The following is an 18,543-nucleotide window of genomic DNA, read 5'->3' as shown; positions in this document are numbered from 1 at the left end:
TAGAAATGCCATGACTTCATGTCAGCATCATTTCCTTGGAAAGGTTTTTGTAGTTCTCTTATCACATGGGAAAGAATTGTGTTTACTGGATCTTACTGACCAAAAAAGTTTGAATTCTTGCTTCAGTGATTCAGCAGCTTTATGAAGGACAATAGCTCACACTCCTGAGACATGGATGTCATTAAACTTCTACATAACTTTAAAATAGGTCTGTATATGACAAAAATGAGAGTAGTCACCTATTTTGTTTTGTAATGTTCTACAAATTTTACAAATTACAAAGACATTTTTAAAAGGCTTTCTACTGAGCATTTGCCCCTTTTGACACTGTGGGACATTTGCTTGTGCTGGCAGTAATAGAGAATACCAGCTGAGTATCATCTAGCCACGTCTGACAAATTCTCTATATCCTTTTTTGAAAAACAGCTGTCTGGTCATCCGTTGATCATGAATAAAGCCATCAATATATCTTGCAGAAGTAGCTTTTGAAAAGGATTAAGCCGGCATAACGGAACCAAAGGAAACGCTTGGTGGAACTGAGGGTCAATATAAAGCGATACACATAAAATGTGTGCTGAACATCCCCATTCTAAGTTAAACATACCACTGACATGCAACAACTTATAGGGTTGCCACAATACTTAAATTTAGAACACTATAATGATGCCAGTAAAAATTCTTGAAAATATAATTTTTGATCCTAAAGACATTGTATTTGATGGCATAGGATTCTTTCTGAAGAATATCCAAAAAATAGAATCAGTTACTCTATGAACATGTTCTCATTGTCTTAATTAGTGTAAAATCAATAAGTTGTAGTCAATTCACCAGTCATTTAGTAAAGAAAGTCTATTTAAGATTAGGAACAGAGGACAGGACTTGCTAGATGTGTTAGTATCTTTGATGGATTGAAAATACATACACCTAACAAATGTACATTTAAAACAAAGTGGTATGTTTATAAAATCACAGAGTGGGGTCTTATGATGCTGAGGCGCATAGTGTGCAAAGGTCATTAAACTTCTGTGGAAATAGGGCGCTGGGTAGCTCAGTTGGTGGGCATACCATGTGAGGAGGCTATAGTCGTAGACCCAGTTGTCCTGGGTCCAATTCCCAGTCTTGGGACATTTCCTGCATGTCTCCTCCTTCTCCCTCCACCCTCTTTCCTGTCATATGTCTGTTGAGGAATGTCCACCAGTGTCAAAAATTTCAAAAGTTATAAAACATCTACGGAGTTAATAGCTTCACCACCAAACTTTATATGCCCTTAAGAATAACACAAATCATGCCTTTCTGTCTATTTTTCTCAAGTAGGAACCTGGGTTTTGCAGTTGCAGACAAATGTCACTTGCTTGACTGAGCTATGTAAAGTTTGTTGCAGAGACAGGTGGGATGTAGGCTGTTTTTCAGTAGCTGGGCTCAGTCCCTTCCATTGAAAACAATCTCTAAATGCTTCAGCATAATGAGACATTTTGGAGAATTTCATGCTACCAACTTTGTAGAAACAGTTTGAGAAGGACCCCTTTTTTTAAGAATTTTACCATAATCATCAAAAATACATTAAATAAAGGATTGAAATAGTTCACTCTATGAGTGATGAATATGTATTATATATGAGTTTCTTATCTGAAATGATTGAAACATGTTTTTTTCTTAGCTGCACCTGTATTAGTGATGGCAGATGAGCAAATATATTAGCAATGCAGCGTACATGTCCAAGAGCATGTCCCATCCACACATCAGTTTCAAATTGTTTCATGCAGTACAAAATTTAAAAAGCAGAAACACTAAAATATATCAAAATGAGAAGAGCTAAACAATACAAAACTGAATAGTCCATGGTATGTTCTGTATATTGTGTTTTTACCAAAAATGCATCAATTTGGATGTGACACATTTGCATTCACCTCTTTGTGGTTCACAGTTCGATTCCACATATGTTTACTAAGTGTAATAGAGAATTTGTATATTTTATTTCTTTAGTAAATCAAATGAAGTAGATACTTCTGTGGTATTGTGATTATAATTGCACCTCTCCGTGTGTTTTGGTTTGAAACCATTATAAAAAAGACAACAAACAGATCCTAGTTCATCTCAGTCTCTCAGTTTATTGAAAGACTGAAATCTGATGACCTTTTAGACATTCTTCCAAGATACTTAAAAGGGTGTTTGTTGTGTGTCAGTGTAAATGTGTGTATTTGTATTGCATTTTTCATATTTGCTTTTGCAAGATAGTAAAATCACATACCTTGCAAAGCTCCCAGGCTATTATGTTCATGCCACTGCAAAAAAAGAGGAATCCATAAAGAGCAACCTTCCTATGTTTCTTTTAATTGTTTCACATCAATCTGCAATGGCTTCAAATGCTGCATCCACATAGTTGCATAAGAAGTTTAGAATTATTTGGCTTCAAGCAGCAGAGACTGAGTCTTCTTCAGTTACCTGGAACCAGGCCATTTCCCTGTTGCACCGTCCTTCAGACCCCCGCTGGGACTGGCAGAGCTGTTGGCGCTCGATGAGATCCGCTTTAACTGTGTGAACATTCTTGTCATGCTGCTCTGCTCAATTTATTGGCTGCTTGATTAGATGTGTGTTTACTGGGCAGATTTGTTGTCCCGCTGGAGAGGGAAAGAAGAGAATGCTTCAATTGAGGTTCACTGTGATTGTTGAAGCTTCTGGGGGTCATGCTTTCATGTGCTGTCTATCAAAGACAACAAGTTAACAGATGGAGGATGTTTTCAATTCCCAGTCCACCACTTGTAACAAAAATAATGATGCTGAGGATGAAAGATTAAGTATTTGATGATGCTAATAGTATGAGCTGAAGGCAACTGCTAAGTTTCAATGTTACAGTGCTGTGAAAAAGTAACTGCCCCCTTACATATCTCTTTTGATTTTGCAGTTTTGTCAGATACTGATAACCTGAGTAAATATAAATTATTTATAAAATTAGTTTTCCAAAGAATGATTTCAATTTCTAAGGAACAAGTAATTGGACCTTAAACCAAACAACTAATTGTGCCACTCTTGGCTGCAACAACTAATATTAAGCATTAGTGAGAACTGGCAATGAGTCAACATGTGGAGGAAATGTTTTCTTTCAAACATATTCAGAGATTTTACTGCTTGAAGTCCCTTTTTAAGGTCATGCCACACACCCACACACACACACACACACACACACACACAACCAGATCAGAATCAGCTTTATTGCCAAGTTTGTACATACAAACATACAAACAAGGAATTTGTTACATTTTGTTACACTTTGCTCTTTGGTTTGTTTTTGCATTACAGAATATACATATTTACAATGTACAATATACACATATATAAATAAAAAAGGAGCATTTGCAACATCTGTATGCTGTTGTTTTGTACTCTATTAAATGTTCATCAGAGAAACAGCCTGGGGGAAGAAACTGTCTCTGTGGTGGCTGGTTTTAGTGAACAGTGCTCTGTAGCGGCGGCCTGAAGGTAAAACTCTAAACAGTTTATGTGCAGGGTGTGTGGGGTCTGCAGAGATTTTAGCAGCTCTTTTCCTGACCCTAGACCTGTATAAGTCCTGGATGGAGGGAAGGTCAGCCCTGATGATTCTCTCTGCAGTCCTGATTATTCGTTGCAGTCTGGACCTGTCCTGTTTTGTGGATGAGCCAAACCACACTGAGATGGATGAAGACAGGACAGACTGAATGATGGCAGTGTAGAAGATGACCAGCAGCTCCTGTGGAAGGTTGAACTTCTTGAGTTGCCTCAGGAAGTACAGTCTCTGCTGTGCCTTCTTTCAAACAGTGTCTATGTGTGAGGACCATCTCAGGTCTTCTGAGATGGTGGTTCCTAGGAACCTGCAGTGGTCCACTGCTGTGTTGTTGAGGATGGTGAGGGGGGTGTATGGGGGTGGTGTTCTCCGAACGTCCACCACCATTTCCACAGTCTTGAGCGGGTTGAGTTCAAGGTAGTTCTGACCACACCAGTGGACCACCTGCTGTCTGTATGCAGACTCATCACTGTCCTGGATCAGTCCAATGACGGTGGTGTCATCTGCAAACTTAAGGAGTTTCACGGACGAGTCCGCTGAGGTGCAGTCATTTGTGTACAGAGAGAAGAGGAGTGGGGATAGAACACACCCCTGGGGGGCACCAGTACTTATTGATCTGGTTCGGGAGAAGATGCTCCCCAGTCTCACCTGTTGCTGTCGGTCCATCAGGAAGCTGCTAATCCACTGACAGATGGAGGCTGGGACGTTGAGCTGGGTGAGCTTCTGGTGGAGGATGTCTGGTATGATGGTGTTGAAGGCCGAGCTGAAGTCTACAAACAGGATCCTGGCATACGTCCCTGGGTGGTCGCGGTGTTGCAGGATGAAGTGTAGACCTAAGTTAACAGCATCATCTGCTGACCTGTTTGCTCAGTAAGCAAACTGCAAGGGATTTAAGCCCAACTTTAACTATGCCACTCCCAATTCCTAATTTGTCTTGATCCATGCAGAGGAGAGCTTCGTGGTGTTCTTTGAAAAATTGTCCTTTGTAAGCTGGAGGTAAATCAGTGCACACATTCCTAAAAGTACCACTTTTGTCTTGTTAGTCCAGGAAAAGTTTCTCAAATATCTTGGGGATCACCAAAATGTTTTTCAGACACTGTCCTGATTAGGGCAAGTGAGGCCTGCAGAGCTCCTCAAGCACATTTCAGTAAATGTTTTGACAAGCAGGATGTCATGCAGGAGTCATAATTACTCATATACTGTAAAACAATTGCTATTGAAATTTTAAAACAATACACAGTATACCCAATAGCATTACCTGTTGAAAAAAAAACAACATAAATTTCCAATCTTGAAAATGTGGAATCTCAGTCTTGTGTCTGTAACTTCTCATCATTTAGATCACTTTCCACTCCCTCTCCAATGGGTTCCACATTCTGCTACAGCTGAACTGATAGGGTATTATATTAGTAGTAATACGTAGCCCCTTAACCGTCCCAATACAGTGAACTATTCTGAAATAGAGAAGCTACATTTATACAATATGCTAAAGGACTTTCTATTTCTGCAGTGCAAACTTAGAGAAAAATCACAAGTAACAGAAACAATGACTGGTACAGGAAATTTGTATCACAATGAATTGATCTGTCTGATGTTTTAGTCTTTGTATTTCTCATTCACAGGTGGGGAATATTAAGCTCTGACTTGAAACAGGACCGATTCACCCAGGCCAGGGAACAGGTAAGTGTCCTAAACTGTTCAGCCACACAGTAGCTGTTTGTTTCAGTTATGTTCCTGTATTGGTATGGTTATAGGCTATAAATCAAATATACTGATAAATATTCCTGGGTTATATTTTGAAATGTGACAATGATCCATGATTTTTATGCAGGGATTCACAAACATCCCTCAGCCAAATAAAATGAGAAAAGTAAAACTTATATAATATTTGCTAATATTTTTAACTCAAGTGAACTTCAGGTAGACCTACCTAAACTTTGAATGCTTAAGTTTAAATAAATTACAATTACCCTGCCTCAGAAATGCATAGATAATTTGCATGTATAATCAGTCCTGAGTGACTGGATCTACATCCATGAATCCAGGTTCTCAATTAAATTATGTTTTCAAGATCCAGTAAGGCTAGCACCAAGACTGTCCTAACAATGTCACTGATTGATACTTAAATATTAATATAAACATTTCTGGCATGAGGAAAACCTGACTTTACTATTTTTCCTCTGCATGTCCTCAATTTCCAAGAATACCACAGTACATATCAATCTGCACAAGCACTTTTGTTTAGGTTTTATTTCTAGTAGCAGTTCTGCAGGCCTACTGTTGGCCTTACCCGTGTGATGGTGTGCCTTTTGTCAATGTAAAAAAGAGACTATGGTCGTGACATTTATTATAGCCTGTCAGCAAAAGGCACATGGGGCCCCTTTACAGTCAGGCTTCAGCAGAAGAGGAGCATATTTCTAAACAGCTTTGCCGTGCAACGTCAAGAGTCAGTAGAAAAATTCCTATGTCTCCTGTATGTGTAATGTTTGTAGCCATACATATAAATGATCAGAGTAAGAGCCCATAGACAGATGTTTGAGGCCTTCTTTATGACCCAACAAGTCTTATCTCACCTACTAGCACCTTAATGTTGTCTGTTAAATTTGCTCCCAATCTCATACCAGAATCTTTTCATGACCTTTAACCAGATGAGTTAACGCTCTTTATTAATAGCCGCTTGTTCTTTTTACAACTCCCCTCTGAGGTCAAAGGTGAACGCAGAGATCAAAAACAGGTCAGGTGTCTGTTCTTTACTTTCTTTAGTCCCTCTCCTTAAGTTATCTTAAACACATGTGAAGCAAGAACTGTCAGTGATAACCATGTGGATGGTGGTTTTACTCCAGCATGGTTGAATTTCAGTTCAATTTCAGAAAAACTTAAAAGATAGTATTAAGAACTTTCCTGAACCACTTCATTGTAGCTGTAGCAGTATATTTAAGGTCAAAACCTACTGAAAGATGGACCTCCACCCCAGTGTCAAGTCTTTTACAGTGTTTACAGGTTTTGCACCAGGATGCCCTTAATTAAGCTTCATCCATTTTCCCATTAACACTGACCAGCTTCCCTGTCCCTGCTGACAAAAAGCATACCCACAGCATGATGCTGCCGCCTCAGTGTTTGACTGTGAGAATGCTGTAATCGACACTACTGCCCTTTATTTTGTCAGTTGACCAACCGGACATGGTCTAGAGAGAGAGGTGAAGACATGTAGAAAAGGTCAACGACTCAAACCCTTGACAGCAAGGACTGTAGCCTCATGGGTTGTGTACTTTACCCCTGCGCCACCGCTGTGCCCTAGATGGCAGATTTTTGGAATGAATGACTAAGATTCCTGTTGACAGACTATCTAATACGAGCTGTGAAAATTTGCAGCACCTCCAGAGCCAATTAGTTGAAAAGGTTTATTTTTAACGGTATCATAGTAAAGAAGGCCTATTGCAAAAGCGTACCATACTTTTCAGAATTTCTTTGCCAAAACATTTTGGAAACAAAATTGTTGAAGTACAAACAGCCGAAGTTTGAGGTAATTTGGGATGAATACTACAAAGCAGTTTATGTAGTCATTTACAGGTCCTTCTCAAAATATTAGCATATTGTGATAAAGTTCATTATTTTCCATAATGTCATGATGAAAATTTAACATTCATATATTTTAGATTCATTGCACACTAACTGAAATATTTCAGGTCTTTTATTGTCTTAATACGGATGATTTTGGCATACAGCTCATGAAAACCCAAAATGTCTATCTCACAAAATTAGCATATCATTAAAAGGGTCTCTAAACGAGCTATGAACCTAATCATCTGAATCAACGAGTTAACTCTAAACACCTGCAAAAGATTCCTGAGGCCTTTAAAACTCCCAGCCTGGTTCATCACTCAAAACCCCAATCATGGGTAAGACTGCCGACCTGACTGCTGTCCAGAAGGCCACTATTGACACCCTCAAGCAAGAGGGTAAGACACACAAAGACATTTCTGAACGTATAGGCTGTTCCCAGAGTGCTGTATCAAGGCACCTCAGTGGGAAGTCTGTGGGAAGGCAAAAGTGTGGCAGAAAACGCTGCACAACGAGAAGAGGTGACCGGACCCTGAGAAAGATTGTGGAGAAGGGCCGATTCCAGACCTTGGGGGACCTGCGGAACTACATCCAGAGCCACCGTGCACAGGCGTGTGCAGGAAATGGGCTACAGGTGCCGCATTCCCCAGGTCAAGCCACTTTTGAACCAGAAACAGCAGCAGAAGCACCTGACCTGGGCTACAGAGAAGCAGCACTGGACTGTTGCTCAGTGGTCCAAAGTACTTTTTTCGGATGAAAGCAAATTCTGCATGTCATTCGGAAATCAAGGTGCCAGAGACTGGAGGAAGACTGGGGAGAAGGAAATGCCAAAATGCCAGAAGTCCAGTGTCAAGTACCCACAGTCAGTGATGGTCTGGGGTGCCGTGTCAGCTGCTGGTGTTGGTCCACTGTGTTTTATCAAGGGCAGGGTCAATGCAGCTAGCTATCAGGAGATTATGGAGCACTTCATGCTTCCATCTGCTGAAAAGCTTTATGGAGATGAAGATTTCATTTTTCAGCCCGACCTGGCACCTGCTCACAGTGCCAAAACCACTGGTAAATGGTTTACTGACCATGGTATCACTGTGCTCAATTGGCCTGCCAACTCTCCTGACCTGAACCCCATAGAGAATCTGTGGGATATTGTGAAGAGAACGTTGAGAGACTCAAGACCCAACACTCTGGATGAGCTAATGGCCGCTATCGAAGCATCCTGGGCCTCCATAAGACCTCAGCAGTGCCACAGGCTGATTGCCTCCATGCCACGCCGCATTGAAGCAGTCATTTCTGCCAAAGGATTTCCGACCAAGTATTGAGTGCATAACTGTACATGATTATTTGAAGGTTGACGTTTTTTGTATTAAAAACACTTTTCTTTTATTGGTCGGATGAAATATGTTAATTTTGTGAGATAGGAATTTTGGATTTTCATGAGCTGTATGCCACAATCATCCGTATTAAGACAATAAAAGACCTGAAATATTTCAGTTAGTGTGCAATGAATCTAAAATATATGAATGTTAAATTTTCATCATGACATTATGGAAAATAATGAACTTTATCACAATATGCTAATATTTTGAGAAGGACCTGTACAACACAAATATGTATTGTGTCAGAATTTGCTAGGGCTCATAGAATTTCCATTATTAAAGAAAGGTCTAGAAACTTTTTATTGAGGGATTTGGCAAGTGTGATGGACAAGTCACAGGAGTACGTACAATTCTTTTATGCTGCATTGTGTATGATAAGTAAAACAGAACCTGAGCCAGAGACAATCAAAGCCTTGGATAAATTATATGCTTAAGCCCAGTGTCTGACCCATTAATTATTTCAAAAGAAAAGACAAGAGTAAAAATGCATCTAGTCATATATCAGCACAGTAGTGAAATTCAGGTGGTAAGATCAGGGCTTTTCTCGTCTGTTGGAGAAAACAAATGGAAAGCTACATGTGGAACAAAATGTTTCAGCTTGATACCCATAAATTTCCTGCTGAAAGAAAACTGTGTTATTTTTTTTGTTGCAAGATGGTCAAAGCTGTTTTCCTCCCCTTATCATCCAGCAAAACTGTTAAAGTTCTATTATCCTGAATTAACAGCAGGGAAGGTCAGAAGTCACCCATGCAATCAATTCAGATCTTTAACCTAAATTAAATATCAGGTTACACTGAAAAGCACTAGGAATTTAACAAAGTTGAAGACATCATTAACATGTCCACATTAGTTTTTGGACAAGGCTGTGTCTCTGATTCAGCTTGTGATTGAGGAGAAAGATTGATCTTTATACTGGAGCTCTCTTGCAGGATGAGTGCAAATTAATCTTTTCCATTTCATCCCATAGAATTTTAGAAATGCACCAAACTGATATTTGCAGCTAATTTTTAAATCTTTGGGAATGTAAGACCTCCTCTGGATATCAATTGAGAGCAGTCATTAATTATACAAGGATTGTGACATGCTGTATGTCCATTTAGATAAAATAGACCCCTACCTTAACTGTGAGATTTCCTCAAGCATGTTCCATTCATGAATGCTACATTAGGTAAGTCCCTCCTCCTATTCCCAACAATTTGACAAGGCATTTAATTTACTTTTTTAATAAACTAAAACCTCTTTTAAAACATATGTCTGTCGCACATAATCCCATAAAGACGAATCACCTTTAAGCTCCCTCTATGCATTCATGAATCACAAGTGGAGACATCAATATCTCGCACATTTGTGGGTTTACTAACTTGGACCAGATTGGTACATTGTGTATTTGCTTCAAACCTTTCTGTATTCATACATATCGAATACTTCTAGCTTGTTTCAAATTATTTCAAGACCAGGGTTCCATTTAAAAATTCCATACTTTTCCAGACTCAATTTTGCAAGAAGTTTTTTTTACTTTTTTACTTTTTTTTTTACACATCATGAAACAACAAATGTTCCCGATTTGAGAGTGTGGTATAGGACAATCTCATCATATCTGTAATCCTGAAAAATCTGAAGTGGTTTACATATCATTCAAACTCTTTAAATCACAATTTGTGACCAGTAATATCTTCACAACATTAAAAAAATGAGGAACCTCTGTGCTAAAAAAAGAGCCGTGTGTCCAGTTTTAGACACAGACATAAAAGCATCTAGAGAACAGAAAAGCTGTGAAATCAACTAATTTTTAACTGCTGAATGAGTGTGTGTTTTATTTGTTTGTAACTCAAAAACCAAAATGATCGTGAGTTAGGTAAATCTCAAGTTGTGATGTATCAAAAATGGAGTCAAAAATAAAGATAATCTAAATCATTACAAAAAGCTCCTTATTTCCCCAGAAACTCTGACTTTTATCTTTTGCATAATGAATTATATTTAAAGTCTTAAAATTAACTTTTTTCTGAAATCACTTTTCAGGTTTCCAGACCTGGAAAATAATAAAATCTAAATCCAAACCTTTCCAGAGTTTAGAAGATTATGTAGGAACCCTGTAAGCCACAAAAGCTGCAAGCAAATTTCATAAAACTGCATAGATGAGCTTTTAGGGATTCTCTAGATCAACAATTTTCTGCTCCCGTTTTGTTGTTATTCTGACAACAATCTTTAGTTACATTTCAGCCTTTCCCTTTAAAGTGGTTTTAAAGTCCAGATAATGTTGCAGCAATAAAAATGTTATAAAATGAACTGTTTGGCATAAAATATGTCAATTTCTTTGAGAGCTTTATGCATCTTGTTGATGATCTCATGCTATCAGCAAAAGGGACCGCTGCCCACCCACAGAGGCCTTTCATTGTCTCTTGTCTCCTCACTGGATCTCTGCAGTGTCCCCCATGTAAATAGCCTCCCTGCAGCAGGAGGAGGAGAGGGCAGCAAACTGCGTCGCTCTCGCCAGCAAAGTCATTCACTTCTAAAGAATGCAAATGCAGATTATGAGCTCCCTTTGCTTTATCACACTGGACAAACAGTGTTGAGTTATTGGGAGGATTATGAATAAGTTTTTTCTTCAGTGGAAAAAGTGAGATGTGGCCAAGACAGAGTCATCAGAGGTCCCTAAAATAGCAGAGCAGTCTGAGAATGGAGCACAGAAAGGTGAACTGTGTTGGTGTGGTTGTTGTGGTATGGTTAAGCTGCTTCTGCCCCCAAAATAGTGATCCATTCCACTGAAATCCTCACATGTCTTTGGTGGATAGAGCCAGTTTGGGTTCTAAGAGAATCTGCTGTTTTGGAAGTTGTGAAGCATTAATGTTTTCTTTTAATAAGCGGCCTTTTGTGAGATGTTGAGTGTAAATGTTTTCATTGAGGCGTGCGTGTGAGTGTGTTTAGTTTGGCCATAGCGGCTAGCATGCTCTTTTTTGTTTACAAGTATTATTGGCTCTTCACTTCCACACTTCAGCTGCCTTTTACTTATTCCTCATCCCACTCATTGTGTTTTATACATGTCAATAAGGCGTTTATGTCAGTACTGACAAGTGCCCAACCAAGGTGAAGGTGCTGCTACGCATGCAGAAACTCCCACAATTTGTATCCACATTTCTTACATACAGTATGTATTTGCTAATGATGAATGAGCATTTAAATCAGCGATGCAAATGAATACACACTCTAGGAAGGCTGCTTTACTCATTTATTTAGCTCAAATCTCCACAGACAGTTCAGCACGGTTCCCATGACTGGGTTGCAGAAGATCAATGGGCGGTTCCTGCCAGCCCCCTTTATTTTATTTTGGACTAGGGGCTCATGGGAAAGTTATTTTCAGACCTTTTCCTGTTGCCCTCAAAAAACAGTGGCAGCAGTTTGTTAACAGGTGCAATGTGACTTGTAGCATTTTTAAAATAGCTTTGTTTTTACCCAGAGGCTTAATATAAACATCTGTTTGGGTTGTTCATGGTCCATGTAGGACTGAGGATTTCGGTTCTGTAGTTTTCTCAATGGAAAATGTATTCACATGTAGCTTTGGTGCATGTCACTGCAGGACTAGCATCAATCTTTATATTTCAACACATCTTGCCATCAGCTGTACAAGAGGAGCTGAACGCTGGAGCAACTGCTGTTGCATAGGTTCTCTTCAGGTGCTCCGACTTGCTCCAACAGTCCAAAAACATGGACTTTAGGTTACATGGTTACTCTTCCTGTTTGCCAATGTGTACCCCTGTGATCGTCTGGCAACCTGTACTGGGTGTCCCCTGCCTTTTGGCTATTCACTGCTGGGATTCAAAATGAACATTTCAAGCTCAAGGCTAAATTATAGAGGGGGTAAAAAATGAACTTGAAACAGCTGCAACCGAAGACTCTGGGTCAATTCAAGCCTTCGTCATTTCGTACTCCACTTCATACCCACGCATTTCCATTTTGTCCCTTCCAGCTTACGATCTTCGTATGGTCAAGAAAACATATTACAGTATATATACAGTAGATTAGACCATTTCTTACATAATGAATTCAACTACAAAATGATCCAAACAGCAAAGGTATGAATGGTGAAAGGATGAAACACCCGTAACCAGATCTCTACTTGTTGTTCATGTTGTCAGTCAGGCAAGGATGAGTACTAAAGCACAACTAGCTGCTACATAAATTTAAAAGAATAGCATTTTAAAACTTCACTGCACTGTTGCTTCCAAACTAAGGGATGGTTCTCAAATGTGTCTTAATCTGCCTGTGTTAGGGGTTTTGAGTTTGAGTTCTGTCTGCTTTCTCTGCACTGCCATGTTCTTCGTTTGCTTTTATTTCAGTTCATTCATGTTGATTACAATTATCATTCATTCTTGTGTTTAGATTACTTTCTTGGAATCCTGTGTTAGATGTTTTAGTTTGTGTTTCCTTGGAGATCTGTTTTCTCCCTGTTCTTTAGATAGTCCTGTTTGCTTATTTCTGTTCACTAAGATGTTTTGTTTTACCCTGGATTCCTGCTCAATGAGCCACCATCCTTCAGTAGCCTCCTTTCTCTGCCTCATCAGCTGCTTCCGATTCCTCCCTGATTAGCTCCCATCATTTATTGGTACATTCTCCAACCTACCTCAGTTCTTATACTCTGATTTTCATTGTTCTCCACTGTTCCTCCTGTTTGCTGCCTGCTCTTGCCCCCTGACGCCACGATCCTGTTTTATTCCTGCTTTAGTTTGTCACCCTGCCTGAGTTCTGAGTCCTGAACCAGCTTTGTAAGTCTGCTGATTATTATTGTTAAAATCTTGCTCACCTTGTGGCTCCCTCACCATTGTCTGAATTGTGGCCCAACAACCCATTCATGATATCAGGACTGTTTATGTTTATTTATTCTGCTGTCAAACAGATAATATTGTAAGAAATGTTATCTATAATTTCTTTTTATCTATAATTACTGTGGATATAGCTTTAATATTGACTAAGAATCAGTCGGTGCATCACATGCAGTCAGCATTTGGCACCAGGACAGACTAAGTCAATGAGAAACGTTAGGATAAGGGAGCTTTAAGTTCCAACATTTAAGAGGTACTCAATTATCGTGTTTCCTTCTGTCTGTGCTTATCAGTAGCATCATGCAGAAGCCTGCTATCAACTTTAAGCTACCTTCTGAAAATAGCCAATCTTTATTTGCAGATGATATTGTTTTATATTTTTCCAAACCGCAGACATCAATTAAAGCTGTTTTAACATCAATATCAGACTTTAGTAATTTATCAGGATTTAAAATCAATCTTACTAAATCAGTTATTGTACCCATAAATATCCCAGTTATGGAATTGACAAGTTTCCATTTCAAATTGCTAAAGGGGCCCTTAAATATTTAGGAATTAACTTAACAGCAGATCTAAATGATTTATTTGAGGCTAATTATACATCGTTAATTTGTAATGATGACCATCTGAAAAAAATCCTCTTTTTTCAGATGGTCATCATTACCGACATCTTTTCTGGGATAGGTTAATGTTATTAAACTTTATATTCTTCCCAGATTAAATAATTTCTTTCAAAATTTACCCTGTTACCTTTCAACACAATTCTTTTAAAAATTAAACAACATTATATCTCAATATAATCAGCAATCAGCCTGTGGCACTGCTGAGGTCTTATGGAGGCCCAGGATGTTTCGATAGCGACCTTTAGCTCATCCAGAGTGTTGGGTCTTGAGTCTCTCAACGTTCTCTTCACAATATCCCACAGATTCTCTATGGGGTACAGGTCAGGAGAGTTGGCAGGCCAATTGAGCACAGTGGTACCATGGTCAGTAAACCATTTACCAGTGGTTTTGGCACTGTGAGCAGGTGCCAGGTCGTGCTGAAAAATGAAATCTTCATCTCCATAAAGCTTTTCAGCAGATGGAAGCATGAAGTGCTCCAAAATCTCCTGATAGCTAGCTGCATTGACCCTGCCCTTGATAAAACACAGTGGACCAACACCAGCAGCTGACACGGCACCCCAGACCATCACTGACTGTGGGTACTTGACACTGGACCTCTGGCATTTTGGCATTTCCTTCTCCCCAGTCTTCCTCCAGACTCTGGCACCTTGATTTCCGAATGACATGCAGAATTTGCTTTCATCCGAAAAAAGTACTTTGGACCACTGAGCAACAGTCCAGTGCTGCTTCTCTGTAGCCCAGGTCAGGCGCTTCTGCTGCTGTTTCTGGTTCAAAAGTGGCTTGACCTGGGGAATGCGGCACCTGTAGCCCATTTCCTGCACACGCCTGTGCACGGTGGCTCTGGATGTTTCTACTCCAGACTCAGTCCACTTCTTCCGCAGGTCCCCCAAGGTCTGGAATCGGCCCTTCTCCACAATCTTCCTCAGGGTCCGGTCACCTCTTCTCGTTGTGCAGCGTTTTCTGCCACACTTTTTCCTTCCCACAGACTTCCCACTGAGGTGCCTTGATACAGCACTCTGGGAACAGCCTATTCGTTCAGAAATGTCTTTCTGTGTCTTACCCTCTTGCTTGAGGGTGTCAATAGTGGCCTTCTGGACAGCAGTCAGGTCGGCAGTCTTACCCATGATTTGGGTTTTGAGTGATGAACCAGGCTGGGAGTTTTAAAGGCCTCAGGAATCTTTTGCAGGTGTTTAGAGTTAACTCGTTGATTCAGATGATTAGGTTCATAGCTCGTTTAGAGACCCTTTTAATGATATGCTAATTTTGTGAGATAGGAATTTTGGGTTTTCATGAGCTGTATGCCACAATCATCTGTATTAAGACAATAAAAGACCTGAAATATTTCAGTTAGTGTGCAATGAATCTAAAATATATGAATGTTATATTTTCATCATGACATTATGGAAAATAATGAACTTTATCACCATATGCTAATATTCTGAGAAGGACCTGTAAATGCAATAAACTTAAAGGTACTTTGATGCATTTATTTTGGGAATGTAATTTTATTCATCGGTTTTGGAAAGATGTACATGATGTAATTCAGCTAATGACAGGAATAACTTTTGCTATGATGCCATCATTATATCTGTTGAACCCATGTCCTGATGATGCTTTTGATAAAGCTACTCAGGCCCTGTTGACAATTTTTATATCACTAGCAAGAAAATGTATTCTGTTAAAGTGGTCGACCCCGCAGGTACCTACGGTGGACATGTGGTTGGCTCTGTTATCTTCCATAGTGCCCTTGGAAAAACTGACATATGTGCTTAATGACAATAAAGATATGTTTTGGTAAATATGGTCACCTCTACATTCCTATTTACAAACTTAACGCAATGTCAGGAGATGGGGGAGAACGGGGTTTTCGGATGGGGGTGGGGGGTTGGTGGGGATGTGATTGGAGGTTGAAATTGTTTTATTAAATGTTATGTATTCCACATTTTGTGAAACCCTGGTCTTTTGTCATGAATAATGTACAAAAAGAAAAAGGAAAACATTTCAATAAAATATAAATTACAAGCAAATAGCCAAAAAAAAGATCAGAAGATGCCAGCAGGTTTAAAGGTGGCCAGACCACTGTTCAATCCATCCTCCATAAATGGAAAAAGGATAGCAAAAAATATGCTGGGGATAGAGAGTAATAATCAGAGAAGCAGCCAAATGGCCCATAGTAACTCAGGATGATCGGAAGCTCCAGCCGGAGAATTTGGAAACGTGACAACTAGTAGTATTGTGTTTTTGTAAGAACACTAAGATTTCCTGCATAAGATTTGCCACAAGCCATATAGCAACAGCAAACATGTGGGAGAGGGTGCTTTGGTCAGAAAAGACAGGCAGAACATGAGAACAAAACATGTGGCAGAAAACTTACACAGGACATCACAATGAACACATCCTAAAACACTGGCGTTGTGAGGGTCATTCTGTATAAATATATATATATATTTATAGATACGCTTTGCCAAAAAAAACGTCACACACTCTAAAATTCCGTTGGACCGGCTTTACCTTTGATTACGTCAATAAGCTTCTGCAATGTCACAAGATTTATTTCCACCCAGTGTTGCATACATTTTTCACCAAGATCTTTCATTAATGATGGTAGAGTATAACCACTGCGCAAAGCCTTCTCCAGAACATCCCAAAGATTCTCAATGTGGTTAAGGTCTGGGTTCTGTGGTGGCCAATCTATGTGTGAGAATGATGTCTTATGCTCCCTGAACCACTCTTTCACAATTTGAGCCCGATGATTCCTGGCATTGTCATCTTGGAATATGCCCGTACCGTCAGGGAAGAAAAAAACCCATTGATGGAATAACCTGGTCATTCAGTATATTCAGGTAGTCAGCTGACCTCATTCTTTGAACACATACTGTTGCTGAACCCAGACCTGACCAACTGCAGCAAACCCAGATCATAGTACTGCCCCCACAGGCTGGTACAGTAGGTACTAGGCATGATGGGTGCATCACTTCAATGATTAGTGGTTTTCTTAAGGCTACATAGCTGTTTAATCCCAACCCCTTGAGTTCCCTTCGCATTGTGGGTGTGGAAATCCTCTTACTTTCACTATTAAACATAGCCCGGAGTTCTACTGTTGTTTTTCTTCGATTTGATTTCACCAAACGTTTAAGTGATCGCCGATCATGGTCATTCAGGATTTTTTTCCCGGCCACATTTCTTTCCCGAAGACGATGGGTCCCTACTATCCTTCCAGTTTTTAATAATGCGTTAGAGAATTCTTAACCCGATTTTGGTAGTTTCTGCAATCTCCTTAGATGTTTTCGCTGCTTGATGCAAGCCAATGATTTGACCCTTCTGAAACAGACTGACAACGTTTCCATGACCACGGGATGTGTCTTTCGACATGGTTGTTTAAGAAATGAGAAGCAACTCGTTGAACCAGTTGGGGTTAAATAACTTGTTGCCAGCTGAAACACGATCGTCCATGCAGTAATTATCCAAGGGGAGGGTTGTGCCTATTTGCTTAGTTAAATCCAGGTGGCGACTTTTGTTTTGCCAGGCAGTGTATATAGATATATAAATCTTCTTTCTTCCACTTAACCAGTATGTCACATCATATGCCAATAAATGCTCTGCAGTACATGACTTTAACAAGACAAAATGTGAAAAAGCAGGCGTTAGAACTGCAGCACATATGGCAGCTACTGGAAGTTAAAGAAGTAGCATTTTAAAACCTTAACAAAGCATAGCTTCAAAAGCAGAGCAACACATGGAACTGATTGGAACCATGTTTTATTTATTTTTTTATTTTTTTGTCTTGTTATGAGTGTGTTTAGCACCTTTCATCATTGGTGCTCCTTAAGAAATGGTCATTGGATGGTGGCTTGTAGCAACAGCAATTGCAAATGTTCCTTTGCCAATGTGTTTTTCGGGTGCCTTCAGTGACGGCATTTAAAAAGCATTTTGCCCTGCAGCATCATGCAGAAACCTAAGCCTGCTACCAGTTTTAAGCTAGCTCCCAAAAAAAGATAAACAAAAGGAGCCTAAAGATAATGGCTTCAAAAATGGATGTGAGACAGGATTTCTGTTTACTAAAACAATGGCTAATCTTGCCCGATGACAGTGCTTGCACACGTACATTTCTGTAACCGAGTCACAAAACTTTGCTTTTTTGGGACATATTTATTACAAGATTCCACCATTGATCATTTAGGCATTATACCAATACCAGCATATGAGATAAACATATAATGTTTCACACACCATTATGATTGACCCGATCTTCCCTTTCCAACAATCTTAAGGATGCCCTGATTATTGTGATGGCTCTATAGATAATCTTATGAGACATTCCTGCTGTGTGTGATGTGATAAGAGTGATCTAGTCTGCTCAGAAGGACGTTGGAACCACTCCGACCTGAAATCGGAGATATTCAACATGTTGCATTCTCTTGGCCTGTGTGTATGGTGTTCCCCGAGGACAAATGAGCATGCAGCCTGTTGAATATGACATGTAGCCAATCAGAAAGCAAGGTGACATGCAGGGGAATCCAAAATGGGGGAAACTCAATAAAATATCAGAGCAGAGAACAATCTAAACACAGTGTGTAACAATGTTTCCCTAGAAAAAAAGCACAGCTCACCTCCATATCATATTGTAGAAA

The 18,543-nt window shown here is 39.6% G+C and overlaps 1 protein-coding gene across 5 annotated transcripts in view; it reads left to right on the top strand.

Annotated features, from left to right (window-relative positions):
- myocd (myocardin) overlaps positions 1-18,543 on the top strand; it is a 179,662-nt gene that overhangs the window by 22,667 nt on the left and 138,452 nt on the right. For all 5 annotated transcript variants that reach the window (XM_047376061.1, XM_047376057.1, XM_047376063.1 and 2 more), the window contains exon 2: positions 5,161-5,218. The gene's annotated coding sequence lies outside the window, so the exon portion shown is untranslated. The remainder of the gene's footprint in view (positions 1-5,160; positions 5,219-18,543) is intronic.

The sequence above is a fragment of the Girardinichthys multiradiatus genome, chromosome 10 (genome assembly GCF_021462225.1).
Source record: "Girardinichthys multiradiatus isolate DD_20200921_A chromosome 10, DD_fGirMul_XY1, whole genome shotgun sequence".
In the NCBI taxonomy this organism is placed as follows: domain Eukaryota; kingdom Metazoa; phylum Chordata; class Actinopteri; order Cyprinodontiformes; family Goodeidae; genus Girardinichthys; species Girardinichthys multiradiatus.
Note: the sequence above shows the minus strand (reverse complement) of the source record. Positions and strands in the feature narration are given on the sequence as shown.